This window comes from Heterodontus francisci, chromosome 6 (assembly GCF_036365525.1).
Source record: "Heterodontus francisci isolate sHetFra1 chromosome 6, sHetFra1.hap1, whole genome shotgun sequence".
NCBI lineage: Eukaryota > Metazoa > Chordata > Chondrichthyes > Heterodontiformes > Heterodontidae > Heterodontus > Heterodontus francisci.
The window spans coordinates 11,789,915-11,802,182 of NC_090376.1; the positions used below are offsets into that span (position 1 = coordinate 11,789,915).

At 42.1% G+C, this 12,268-nt stretch overlaps 1 protein-coding gene across 6 annotated transcripts in view; it reads right to left on the reverse strand.

The window, feature by feature from the left end:
- pak1 (p21 protein (Cdc42/Rac)-activated kinase 1) overlaps positions 1–12,268 on the reverse strand; it is a 205,058-nt gene that overhangs the window by 108,049 nt on the left and 84,741 nt on the right. Inside the window, exon 1 of one of the 6 annotated variants that reach the window (XM_068033118.1) lies at positions 8,282–8,415. The exons of the other annotated variants lie outside the window; for them this stretch is intronic. The gene's annotated coding sequence lies outside the window, so the exon portion shown is untranslated. Of the gene's footprint in view, positions 1–8,281; positions 8,416–12,268 lie in introns of those variants that run through there. 6 annotated transcript variants of the gene reach the window in all.

Sequence of the window (12,268 nt, forward strand, 5' to 3'; positions counted from 1 at the left end):
GTCTTATTATTCAAAAGTATTCATTAGCCTGTGATGACTCATGCTGGATTATGAGCCGGATGTACAAGCAGTCTTACAGTAAATGAAAGTGGTTAATGTAATCAAGAATTAATGGATTTGGGAGCTTCCTGATTGTGTCTGCTGGAATATAGCTTCTGTGTGTTAGGCTTAGTGACTCTAGGTTCATGCAACTGGTCACACAAGCTCAAAAACAGCTACCAATAACATAGAAACATTGAAAATAGGAGCAGGAGTAGGCTATTTGGCCCTTCGAGCCTGCACCGCCATTCAATACAATCATGGCTGATCGTCCAAACTCAGTACCCTGTTCCCGCTTTCTCCCCATATTCCCTGATTCCTTTAGCCCCAGGAACTATATCTAACTCTTTCTTGAATATATTTAATGATTTGGCCTCAACTGCTTTCTGTGGTAGAGAATTCCACAGGTTCACCGCTCTCTGGGTGAAGAAATCCCTCCTCATCTCAGTCCTAAACGGCTTACCCCTTATCCTTAGATTGTGACCCCTGGTCCTGGACTGCCCTGCCATTGGGAACATCCTTCCTGCACCTAGTCTGTCCAGTTCTGTTAGAATTTTGTAGGTTTCTATGAGATCCCCTCGCATTCTTCTAAACTCTAGTGAATACAAGACTAATCGACCCAATCTCTCTTCATACGTCAGGCCTGCCATCCCAGGAATCAGCCTGGTGAACCTTCGCTGCATTCCCTCCATAGCAAGAACATCCTTCCTCAGATAAGGAGACCAAAACTGCACACAATACTCCAGATGTGGTCTCACCAAGGCCTTGCATAATTGCAGCAAGACATCCTTGCTCCTGTACTCGAATCCTCTCGCTATGAAGGCCAACATACCATTTGCCTTCTTAACTGCCTACTGCACCTGCATGCTTACTTTCAGCGACTGGTGCACAAGGACACCCAGGATTCGCTGCACCTCCCCCTTTCCCAATCTATCACCGTTCAGATAATAATCTGCCTTCCTGCTTTTGCCACCAAAGTGGATAACCTCACATTTATCCACATTATACTGCATCTCTGCCATGTATTTGCCCACTCACTCAACCTGTCTAAATCACACTGGAGCTTCTCTGCATCCTCCTCACAGCTCCCACTCCCACCCAGCTTTGTGTCGTCTGCAAACTTGGATATATTACATTTAATTCCCTCATCTATTCATTAATATATATTGTGACTATAGAGAGCTCACCTGAGCAGTACACTCTACTTGCCCCCAACTTATTGGTGTATTTATCACAGGACCGCTGCCCAAGACAGCATTGTTTAATTCTTGCAGTGATTTATATAAATGAGGTAGTGCTAGTCCCTCTAGAAAGTAGGAATACATGAACAAAAAAAGGCCATTCAACCCCTTGAGCCCGTTCCACCATTCAATTACACCACTGTCAATCCATTCTTCAACTCCATTTGCCCACCTTAGCTCCATATCCCTCAATACCCTTAAACATCAAAGAGTTTGCAATCTTGAAAATTTCATCTGGCCCATCACCCCCAAGCCTTCTGGTGCCATTAAGTACTACCTCCAGAATAGATTTTCTGTGCCAAGCGCAAATAGCCACTACAGACCACCACTTTTTATTTCTGTTCACAAGCAAGCCATGCAGGTCAGAAAGCTCCAGATTCAGGGCAAAGAGCTACTAATTAGGTACTAAACATTAGCCTGATTCTCCTCCCTGCCCAGCACCCCACTGTCCCCTCCCCCCATCAGGAATTGGCTGCCAGTTAGAGAGAAAATAAAAACTAGGTCAGGGTTCCTGCTCCTGACTTACAATACAGGAACAACAGAATGTGGTTTGCTTGTAACACCATTCCATGACCGAGTCTTAGCACTCACCACTTTTTTCTGATAGACACTTCAGCAAAGTATCAAAAGAATACTGGCACCCATGGAGCTGGCCAATATTTATCCCTCATCACAAAAACAGATTATCTGGTCATTGTTACATTGCTGTTTGTAGGAGTTTGCTGTGCGCATACTGGCTGACATTTCCTGCGTTACAACAGCAACTGCACTTCAAAAAGTGCAATGGCTATGAAGTGCTTTGAGACATCCAGTGCTTGTGAAAGGCACTATATAAATGCAAGTCTTTCTTTCTTTATGGAGCAAAGAGTCCACAACCCGAGGGGACCCAATTAAATTTGGATAGAATCTACAGCACAGAAATTGCCCAACTTGGTTATGCTGGTGTTTATGCTCCACCCAAGACTCCCCTCACCTCTCTTCATCTCACCCTATTATAACCTATTCCTGTCTCCCTCATGTACTTAAACTTTCCTTATATGTATCTGTGTCACTTGCCTCAACTATTCCATGTGGTAGCTAGTTCCACATTCTAACTGCTCTCTGGGTAAACATGTTGCACTGGAATTCTTTACTGGATTTATTGGTGATTATTTTATATTTGTGGCCTCTAATTTTGGTCTCCCCTGCAAGTGGTAACATCTTCTGCACATCTACCTTATCAAACCCCAGAGTCTCTGGCTGCAGCAATGGTAGGCTTGGATGTTTTGCAGCCTGCAGCCAGTGTTCGAAACTTAATGTTGCCTGGAGAGACCGACCACTGGGGTCCTGCACTGGTTCAAACTCTGATGTGCCCAAAAGAAACTCCAAATTTTCACACAGATTGAGAGACTGTCACATGATTAAGCCAGTGCATTCTCTTTTTCACTTTAATGAGATCCAAGTCTGAGAATTCCAATCTCAGGTCTTAGTGTTTCAAGGTTTACCCCTGCAGGTTTGTCTCCACTAGTGTTAATGTTCCAAGATAGCTTTGAATGTCTTGCTAATGAAAGCAAGATTAGACAGCTCATTCAACTTCTCACGCCATTGTTCTGGATGAGAGTTATGCAGACAGGTGTCTCCAGCTCCATACTTTGGAATGAGAGGTATATTTCAATGCAAATTGCGGTGGCCATCTTAGCTGCTGTCTTCTTAAAAGTTGAATTTAGGATTCCAGCTGTCCTTTTAAAAATTTAATTTAGGTTTCCAACTGACGAATTAAAAATCATCATTCAGCATAACACATTTTTATAACAATATTTTAATCAAGTTAGACTTTTTGTGATAGGGTAACTTTATTATTCATATTTATTAATGAATGGGCAATGTACCCAAAATGAATTTCTACACAGATAAATAAATTGAAATTGATTGATTGATAAATCTTTTTTGCACCTTCGCCAGTGCCTCTTCATTCTTTTTACAATATGGATATCAGAACGATGCCCAGCACTCAAGCATGGTCGGGAGTTAAGCCATTCAGGAGTGACATCTGGAAGCACATCTGCACATAAAGGGTAGTGAAAATCTGGAACAGTCCCTTCCAAAGGCTGTGGATGCTGGATCAATTGAGATTTTCAAGAATGCGATCAATCGACTTTTGTGAGGTTAGTTTGGTTGGTTGGCATCCTTCCATCTATGAAAGATGATGGACTCGCAGCAAACAGTCCATTTCGGTGGGGTGTCTTCACTTGGTGCACCTTTGCTGATGGCTCTGAAGGAAAATCCTTGACAGGCAAGTTCTGTCACAGGTGCCACACATGAAGCTGTTAAGTAACCCTGCGAGTTGTTATTTGATGTTGGTGCCTGTTGCTAAGCTGCTGTCGCAATTGGTCATTGTGATAGTGCACACCAGCCCACAGGATATGTCATTTCCCTCTTTCACCAGCTAGTGACTCCCAGGTGCGATAGTCAACAGTTAGGACCTTCATGTCATGCTAGCAAACATCCTTGAAGCAGATATTAATGGTCAAATATTACAGCATGAATTGAGAACAGTGCAACTCATCTGAGGTACCAGCAAAAATAAAATCAAAATTCAGTCTCATTGCACTGAATTTATATAAAGCATCATAACTTGTTGACCAGTGAGAAACACAGGAAGTTTCACAACCAAATCGATCATCGTAGGTCATCTGGTTGGTCCCAAAGCTTCAGCATCAACAAGATAGTTGAGTGGACCACTGAATCAGCCTCAAAAAAAACCACTGAATTAGACCAGAGTGCAGTTGTACCCAACTGTAGGCAGGAAAACAATCCTTCACATTGTATGACTAAATTTTAAAAATTTAGTGTAAATCACCCCTCTGCTTGCTGATGTACAATGGTTCCTGGTACACTCACGCCTCAAATACAAAATGATCATCCTTGTGTTCAAATCTCTCCATAGACTCACCCCTCCCCATCTCTGTAACCTCCACCAGCCTTACAACCCTCCAAGAACTTTGTTGTTCTAATTCTGGTCTCGTGTACATCCCTTACTTCTCTCATGCCACCATTGGCGGCCATGTCTTCAGCTGTCTAGGTTCCAGAATTCCCTTTCTACTCCTCTCTCCACCTTTAAGATGCTCCTTAAAACCTACCTCTTTGACGAAGCTAATAACTCCTTTTTTGGCTCAATGTCAACTTTTATTTTGTCTGATTACACTCCTGTGAAGCGCCTTGGGGCATTTGGCTATGTTAAAGGTACTATATAAATGCAAGTTGTGGCTGACCTACCTACCATTTAAGATTAGGAAAATCAATGATTAAATATGTTCAGACAGTTAACAAAATATTTAACATAAACCTTGGACTAGATTCTATATGTTCACCACACATTCAGGGTGCAAACTTACTGTTAGCCCACGTGCTTGGAGATTTAAGATCTAGACCAGCTGTTATGAATGAGAGAGGGCATTACTGGGAGGATATTACATTTTTAAACAACATTTGGAAGTCATCTATGTTCTGGTTCTTCAATACAATTCAGAGTTGGATTAAAAGTCAGAGAGCATTCTGGATAGTTTAGCCACACAGATTGAGAAGGTTTCAGCTTTGACCCTCAGTATATATGGAATAAACCACTAGAGCAAATAAAGAGAACCAGTTTTCTCTGGCAGGTGGGTCATTCATTAGACAACACAGAGTTAGCATAATTGGTAAAAGAATGTGCAAGAGAACAGAACTTCTTTTTTAAAACACAGCAAATTAGGATGATCTGGAATGCACTGTCTGAAAGGATGGTGGAATAATGTGGAAATAGTTGCTGTGGGAAAAGATTGGGGGAGTGGGACAAATTGGAAAGCTCTTTCAAAGAGCCAGCAGTAGCATGATGGGTCAAATGTATGAATGTATGGCTGTATGTATGAATTTATTATATTAGCCAGTGCAGCAGTAGAGGTATTAGAATTAGCTCAGCATCAGGGTTGGACAGGGGGAGGGGAATGAACCAGGTTTCTTGCTACATAGAGCTTGGCAGGGATGTCAATAAAATGCCAACAAGCACTATTAAGCATTGATGATGATGGTCACTTGGGAAAAGTATCAGCGGGCAACTACAGCAAATGATCAAGGAAGGAGGAGAGAATAAGTGAGATTGTTAAACTCATGGGTTGTGTCTGCTCCTGAGCCACATTCTTTGCAACGCTGCTATACAGTCAGTTATGTTGAGCATACCCTGAATTTAGTGCTTTTATACTGACAGGATAGAGGGTAGAAAAACTATGCATAGCCAATATTGGCTGCAGGGTTAAATACAGCAAGGGAGTTATTTGCTGTGGTTAAAATAATGTGGCAAATGAAGAAAATAAAAAAAATCAGCAAAGCAGTCAAATACATTTTCCTAATATAAAAGCAAAATACTGAGTTCTGATGAAAGGTCACTGATCTGAAACGTTAACTCTGCTTCTCTCTCCACAGATGCTGCCAGACGTGCTGAGTATTTTGCAGCACTTTTTGTTTTTATATAATAATTAAATACATTTTCCTGTTGGTGCATTTAAATTTCACCACAAATTTATATTAACTGCAAACATCTATCAGCTAAATTAATTTTACACAACCATGGAAGTAGCTCTGGGAGTGCACAAAGTATTCCCTGCACTAATATTTCCAGATTTAAATAAAAGGAACAGACCACAATGCACACATGCACTGTATCTCATTGATAATTATACCGCAGGTTCAAACAAAATGATGCAAGTTTCTGCTCGAGTTTCCTGCTCCAGAGACTTCAACACATAATCCAGGCTGACACCCCTAATGCAGTACTAAGGGGTGGGACACTGTTGGAGGTGCCATCTTTCGGATGAGTCATTAAACCAAGGTCCCATCTGTTGCTTCCGTTTGATGAGCTTGAGGTCATCCAACACTCTGCTGGCAGTGTTCTAACTTGCACTATGTCTCGTTCACCCATCACCCTTGTGCTCGCTGACCTACAGTGGCTCCCGGGTAAGCAACACTTTGATTTTAAAAATCTCAACTTCAATGTTCAGATCATGTCCATGGCCTCATCCCTCCGCACCACTGGTGGCTGTATCTTCAGCTTCATCGACCCTAAACTGTGCAATTCCCTCCCTAAAACCTCTCCATCTCTCTATTTCTCTCTCCTCCATTAATTCTCATTAAAACCTGCCTCTGACCATGGCTTTGTTCATTTGCCCCAATATCTCCTTATGTAGCTCAGTGTCAAATTTTGTTTGATAATGCTCAAGCACCTTGGGATGTTTAACTGCATTAAAGATGCTACATAAGTACAAGCTGTTTATGACGATGATGATGCAAAAGATCCCATGTCATTATTCCAAAAAGCAGGGAAGTTCTCCCCAGTGTTCTGTACAAGATCCTTCAACCAACATCACTAAAAGTAGATTTTCGGGCCATTACCAAGTTGCTGTGTGCAAATTGTGCCATGTTTCCTACATTACAACAGTGACTACACTTCCAAAATACTACATTGGCTGTAAAGCAATTTCGGGAGTCGTGAGGTAATAAAAATCAATCGCACACTCTGTCTCTCTTTCTTTGTGATGAGCATGAAATGACACAACTTTGCACAATGGCCCCCAACAGCCAATGAATAAACACACAACAGATGCCAGTGTATTCAGAAATCTTCACCTCTGAACCCTCACCTCCAAAAAAAATTGCAAAAGATCCCCACAAATAATACCAACCCAATTTCTCACTAACATTTTAGGAGCACCATACTTGTATACACAATCTGGTCATAAGAGTTAATGCAAACAATTCAGCTTGACAAACCACTGCATTATAGTAAGTGTGTATATGGATGTATAAACGCCAGGATCTAGCTCAAAGGCACTTGTGTCCCACATTTAAAATTAAAACAAGCCCAGTATAAATGCAGCTCCAGGTGTGGGGGTGGGGTGGGAGTGGGGTGGGGCGAGGGGGAGACAGTGAGAGAGAAGAGAGTGTGGAAAGAAAGAGAAAGGGGGAGGAAAGAGAGAAGGGGGAGAGATAGAGAGAGGTGAAAGACAGAGAGAAAAGAGACAGAAAGAAGAGGAAGAGGAAAGAAAGGGGTGAGAGAGAGAGAAAAGGAGACACAGAGAGGATTACAGAAAAAAAGGAGGGGAGAGGGAGGGAGGGAGGGAGAGGGGAAGGGTCAGGGCAGGCAGAGACAGAGGAGAACCCAAGCAAATCAAGCTTGAATCTGTAGTACCAATTATTGTGATATTAGCATTCTTATAATAAATTCAGCGCATCTTTATGGCACTAACAGTACAAAGTGAAATGTACTGTGACTCATTTGTTTGAAGTAAACACATATTTCAAAAGATGATCCAATCAATTCAACAGAAACAAGTGTACATGCAAGTGTGAATACAACTATATATTCCTTTTAATTAATCCTTAGCACTGAAAATAAGCAACAATACAAGAGCAGCTGCATCTCGAAGCATAGCCTACAGCAGGAGAGTAAATTACAGAACTTTGTATGCTAAACTCCTCAATCAAGTTCAGCATCAGAAAATCCATTCTTATACTTGTGTTAAAAATCACCCAAGCTCAGTACCAGAGTTCTATATGAAACACAGATACACTCTGTGAGCTTTATTACTTTTGTAAGGGGTAAGTATATACATTACTACTCTAACTCCCAGCTAAGCACAACAGCAAACAAATCCACACTAACCTATTTTATCACTTCTCTCCCTCTCTTTCTGTTACACCTTCAGTGCTAGGCCACCTAGTCAGATACTGAAGCTCAGCACCACAGCATGAATATCTTCCTCTTGACCATACAGTAATCAACTGCAAACCAGCCCCTTTTCGTCACTTGTCACCCGCAGCAATTGCTTATTAATCGTATCAACATATATCATCCACCTCCCCCAGCCCCCAACAGTATTCTAGCACTGACAGCTAAATCAGACAATACAAACACTCACACAGCACTGCCTCAGAACACAAGCCTTACCTCAACAAAGGCTTAATCTTCACATTGCTTTGTAGCAGCTTACCTATTCCAAATTTTTTCCACAAACACACACAGTTCCTTCCAAAGGTACAGGCCGCCACCTAATTTAAGGATTGTTCCTACAAACTCCTCTTCTTCCTCCTTCTCCTGCCACAAACATCTGATACCGGTGTATAACCCAAGTAACAGCACACAGTGGCTGGGACCTCCCCAGACATGATGTCATATTCTGAGTGACTCACATTGGTTGCGGAAGGAGAGAGAGAGAGAAAAAAAACCCAATGCAGACATCTCGACTGTTTAACAGAGTCATGCTTTGGGCAATATGGGATTGGCTTTGTTCTAATCTAATTGCTGGTTAATAATGTGAATCGAGGGAAATACGTATTATTTAGGTGTACATTCATAATGTATGGTACAATATATAATCCATGGAGTTGAAATGAAGCTTCAAGTAAGTCTTAAACAGACTACCTTCTAAATTAGAAGTGTACCGTGTAGTAACTCAGGCAGCATTCCTGGTACTGCTCTCTCCCACCTCCTACCATCACCTCACTCTCCTCTCTTGCTTCCTACCACAGCCTCACTTCATCTTCCTCGCCCCCCCACTCTCTACTATTGCCTTAATCCTCTCCCACCCACTACATCACATCACTCTTCTCTCCATTTCCCACACCCACCAGCCCACTCTTACATTTGCAACCGCTTACCATCACATCACACCTCCCCCCGCCCCACGCCCATGTTATTTTCTTGGTGCCCAGAACTTCCCCCCCCCCCCCCCCCCACCCCACTTCATCCATCAATAAATCAGCTACTGGATAGTGAACAAGAGGGAAACCCTGACTTATTTTCCACTCCCGATCCCATATTTGTTTGTTTGTTTTAGCCCCCTTACTCTGAGTTAACTCAACCAGATCAATCATTATAAAACAAAATCTTCAAATATTCTCTTCATTCCTTGGGTTTTGAGGAGCCAGCATGCTGCAGCAATTTGCCCCAATCCCTTGGGTGTCATTTTGTGTAGAGATGACCCATCTGGCATTTTTCTTATATAACCCAACGCCCAACTGAACTGCACAGTAACCATATTAATCATAACAGTAATCATATTAGCACTGTATAAAAACAATACATTTGTTAAAAAATTCAGACCAGAAAACAAGGAATACCTTTTGTATTAGACACAAAATGGACCATTGGAAACAGCAGGGTGGTGCAATGCATTGGGATATCAACCCACCACGCTGTAGTGGGGAAGGCTGTGCGTTTCAGTTCTACGCACTTTCCAACTGCAGCCTTATCAATAGGCTTATGGCATTTTCTCCACTCTAAAGAGCTTAAAGGAATCAAGGTCGCTAACAGAAGCCTAGTGCCTTAGTCAGGGAATGGCAAGCTCTACTGAAAAAGATATTTAAAAAGAGAAAATATTGTCAGGGTGTAAGAAAGGCTTCCATTTATATAATGCACGTCAAGAGCTCAGGACTTCTCAAAGATCTTAACAACCATTTTGTTTGTTCGTTTTTTCAACTTCCGAGAAGGATAACTGCTATGGACCTCCATCTCTGTCTGTCCTGTGCTGCCCTTACACGTTCTGCATAGGTTACAGCCATTTAAGTTCTTTTGAAGTGTAGTCACTGATGTAATGTAGGAAATCCTGCAGCCAATTTGTACAAAACAATGTCGCACGTATATGTGATAATGATCAGATAATTGAGGTTTTTTTTTTTAAAAAGGGCGATGTTGGTTGAGGGACAAACATTGGTCAGGACACCAGAGGAGAGGTCCCCTGTCCCTCTTCGAAATAGTACCATGGGTGGTTCAATATTGGGTCTGCACTAAGCTAGCTGGCCTCAGCAGGAACATGCTGCTAGCACCAACTCAACACTACAATTAACACAAACTCAGCACTACAACTGCCCTCAAAAGGGCATGGGAAAAAGCACAATAACTTGCATTTATATAGCACCTTTAATGTAGTAAAACATCCCAAGACACTTTCACAGGACAAACAAAATTTGACAGAGCTACATAAGGAGATTACGGCAGGTGAGGAAAAGCTTGATCAAAGAGTTGGGTTTCAAGGAGCATCTTAAAAGGAGGGAAAAGAGATGGAGGAGTTTCGGGAGCGAATTCTACAGCTTGGGGCCTGGACAGCTGAAAGCACTGCTGCCAATTGTGACGCGAGTAAAATTGGGGATAAGCAAGAGGCCAGAATTGGTGGAGAGCAAAGATCATGGAGGACTGTAGTCTGGAGGTGACAGAAAAAGGGAGGGAGGGGGGGAAGTTGTGGAAGGGTTTGAAAATAAGGATGAGAATTTTTTTTTAAAATGAGGTGTTGTTAGACCAAACATCCTTGCCTCAAGATCCATGAACAACTTACATTTATATTATCATGTTTAATGTCGAAAAAACATCCCAACCAGTTAATTTTGCTGAAACGTCTGCTTTGCATGGATGCTGGGAAAGTACTGAACTGGGCTCTACTACAATGTCTGTTCACCTCCAACCTCACTTCAAATAATCTACAGTCATTTACTTTGTTTAAGCTTAGTTATAACAAAATGGCCACTTGGCAAAGTAGGACTGGCAGCACCTCCTAACTCCCATTAAGGAGTTATCAACCTTCAGGGAAGGAGCAGAATTGAAAAAAGAAAATGAGGAAGTGAAATATAAGCAAACAGGCTAACTTTTAAAGTCAATTGGGGCTTGTGTAAAATGTAGTTTTTCAGGTAAAAGGATGGTATGGGACTTGAATTCAAGTAGGCTCTGACACATACCTGAGACCACTGCTGACAATTCTATGAATAAGAGGGAAATAAAGATATGTTGTACACTTCCTGTCAGCAATTATTCACACTCCAAGACCAAACCTTGCTTTAAATGAATCTTAGGGGTGATCTGAGAAGTTCAAACCTACAACAGATCAAACACTTCACTTGAATGACGGGCAATTTCCAACACTAACATCTATTGCCACTTGCTAACCTGCAAGCTTAAATCCTAACGTCCGTATTTAACATCCAAGGCCATTTTTAAAGTTTCTGAGGAATTTTCTTTTGAAGAAATAAATTTGTCTCAAATATTGTGTCAAATTTTGACATAACCTTTTAATAAAGATACCAAAGTCCATGTTGCATGGGGTCGTTATGTTTGCACAGAGCGTCGTGGCTTTTCCTGAACACACTCAGAGAATTCTAAGCCAAACCCGGATTATACAACCTAAGCACTTCCACTAAGCCAGTGCAATTTTAAACTCAAGACCTCCCCAGTCCTAAACACTTCCAACAATTCAGGTACTCTCTTATAAAAAAAATATATCTAAGGCTGAATAAATTCATTCATTCAACACAGTTTATGATATATAATTACTAAATATGCCGAGGTCCAAATATCTTCAGCTGCTTCATTAATAACCTTCCCTCCATCACAAGGTCAGAAGTGGGGATGTTCACAGATGATTGCACAATGTTAAGCACCATTCGCAAACTCCACTGATACTGAAGCAGTTCGTGTTCATATGCAACAAGCCTTGGACAACATTCAGGCTTGGGCTGATGTGGCAAGTAACAATCGCCCACACAAGTGCCAGGCAATGACCATCTCAAACAAGAGAGAATCTAACCATCGCCCCTTGATGTTCAAAGACATTATTATCACTGAATCCCCCACTATCAAAATCCTGGGGGTCACCACTGACCAGAAACTGAACTGGACCAGCCACATAAATGCTGTGTCCACAACAGCAGGTCAGAGGCTGGGAATTTTGCGGCGAGTAACTCACCTCCCGACTCCCCAATGCCTGTCCACTATCTACAAGGCACGTCAGGAGTGTGATGGAATCCTCTCCACTTGCCTGGATGGGTGCAGTTCCATCAACACTCAAGAAACTCAACACCATCCAGGCCAAAGCAGCCCGCTTGATTGGCACCCCATCCACCACCAACGCACAGTGGCAGCAGTGTGTACCATCTACAAGATGCACTGCAGCAACTCACCAGGACTCCTTCGACAGCACCTTCCAAACCTG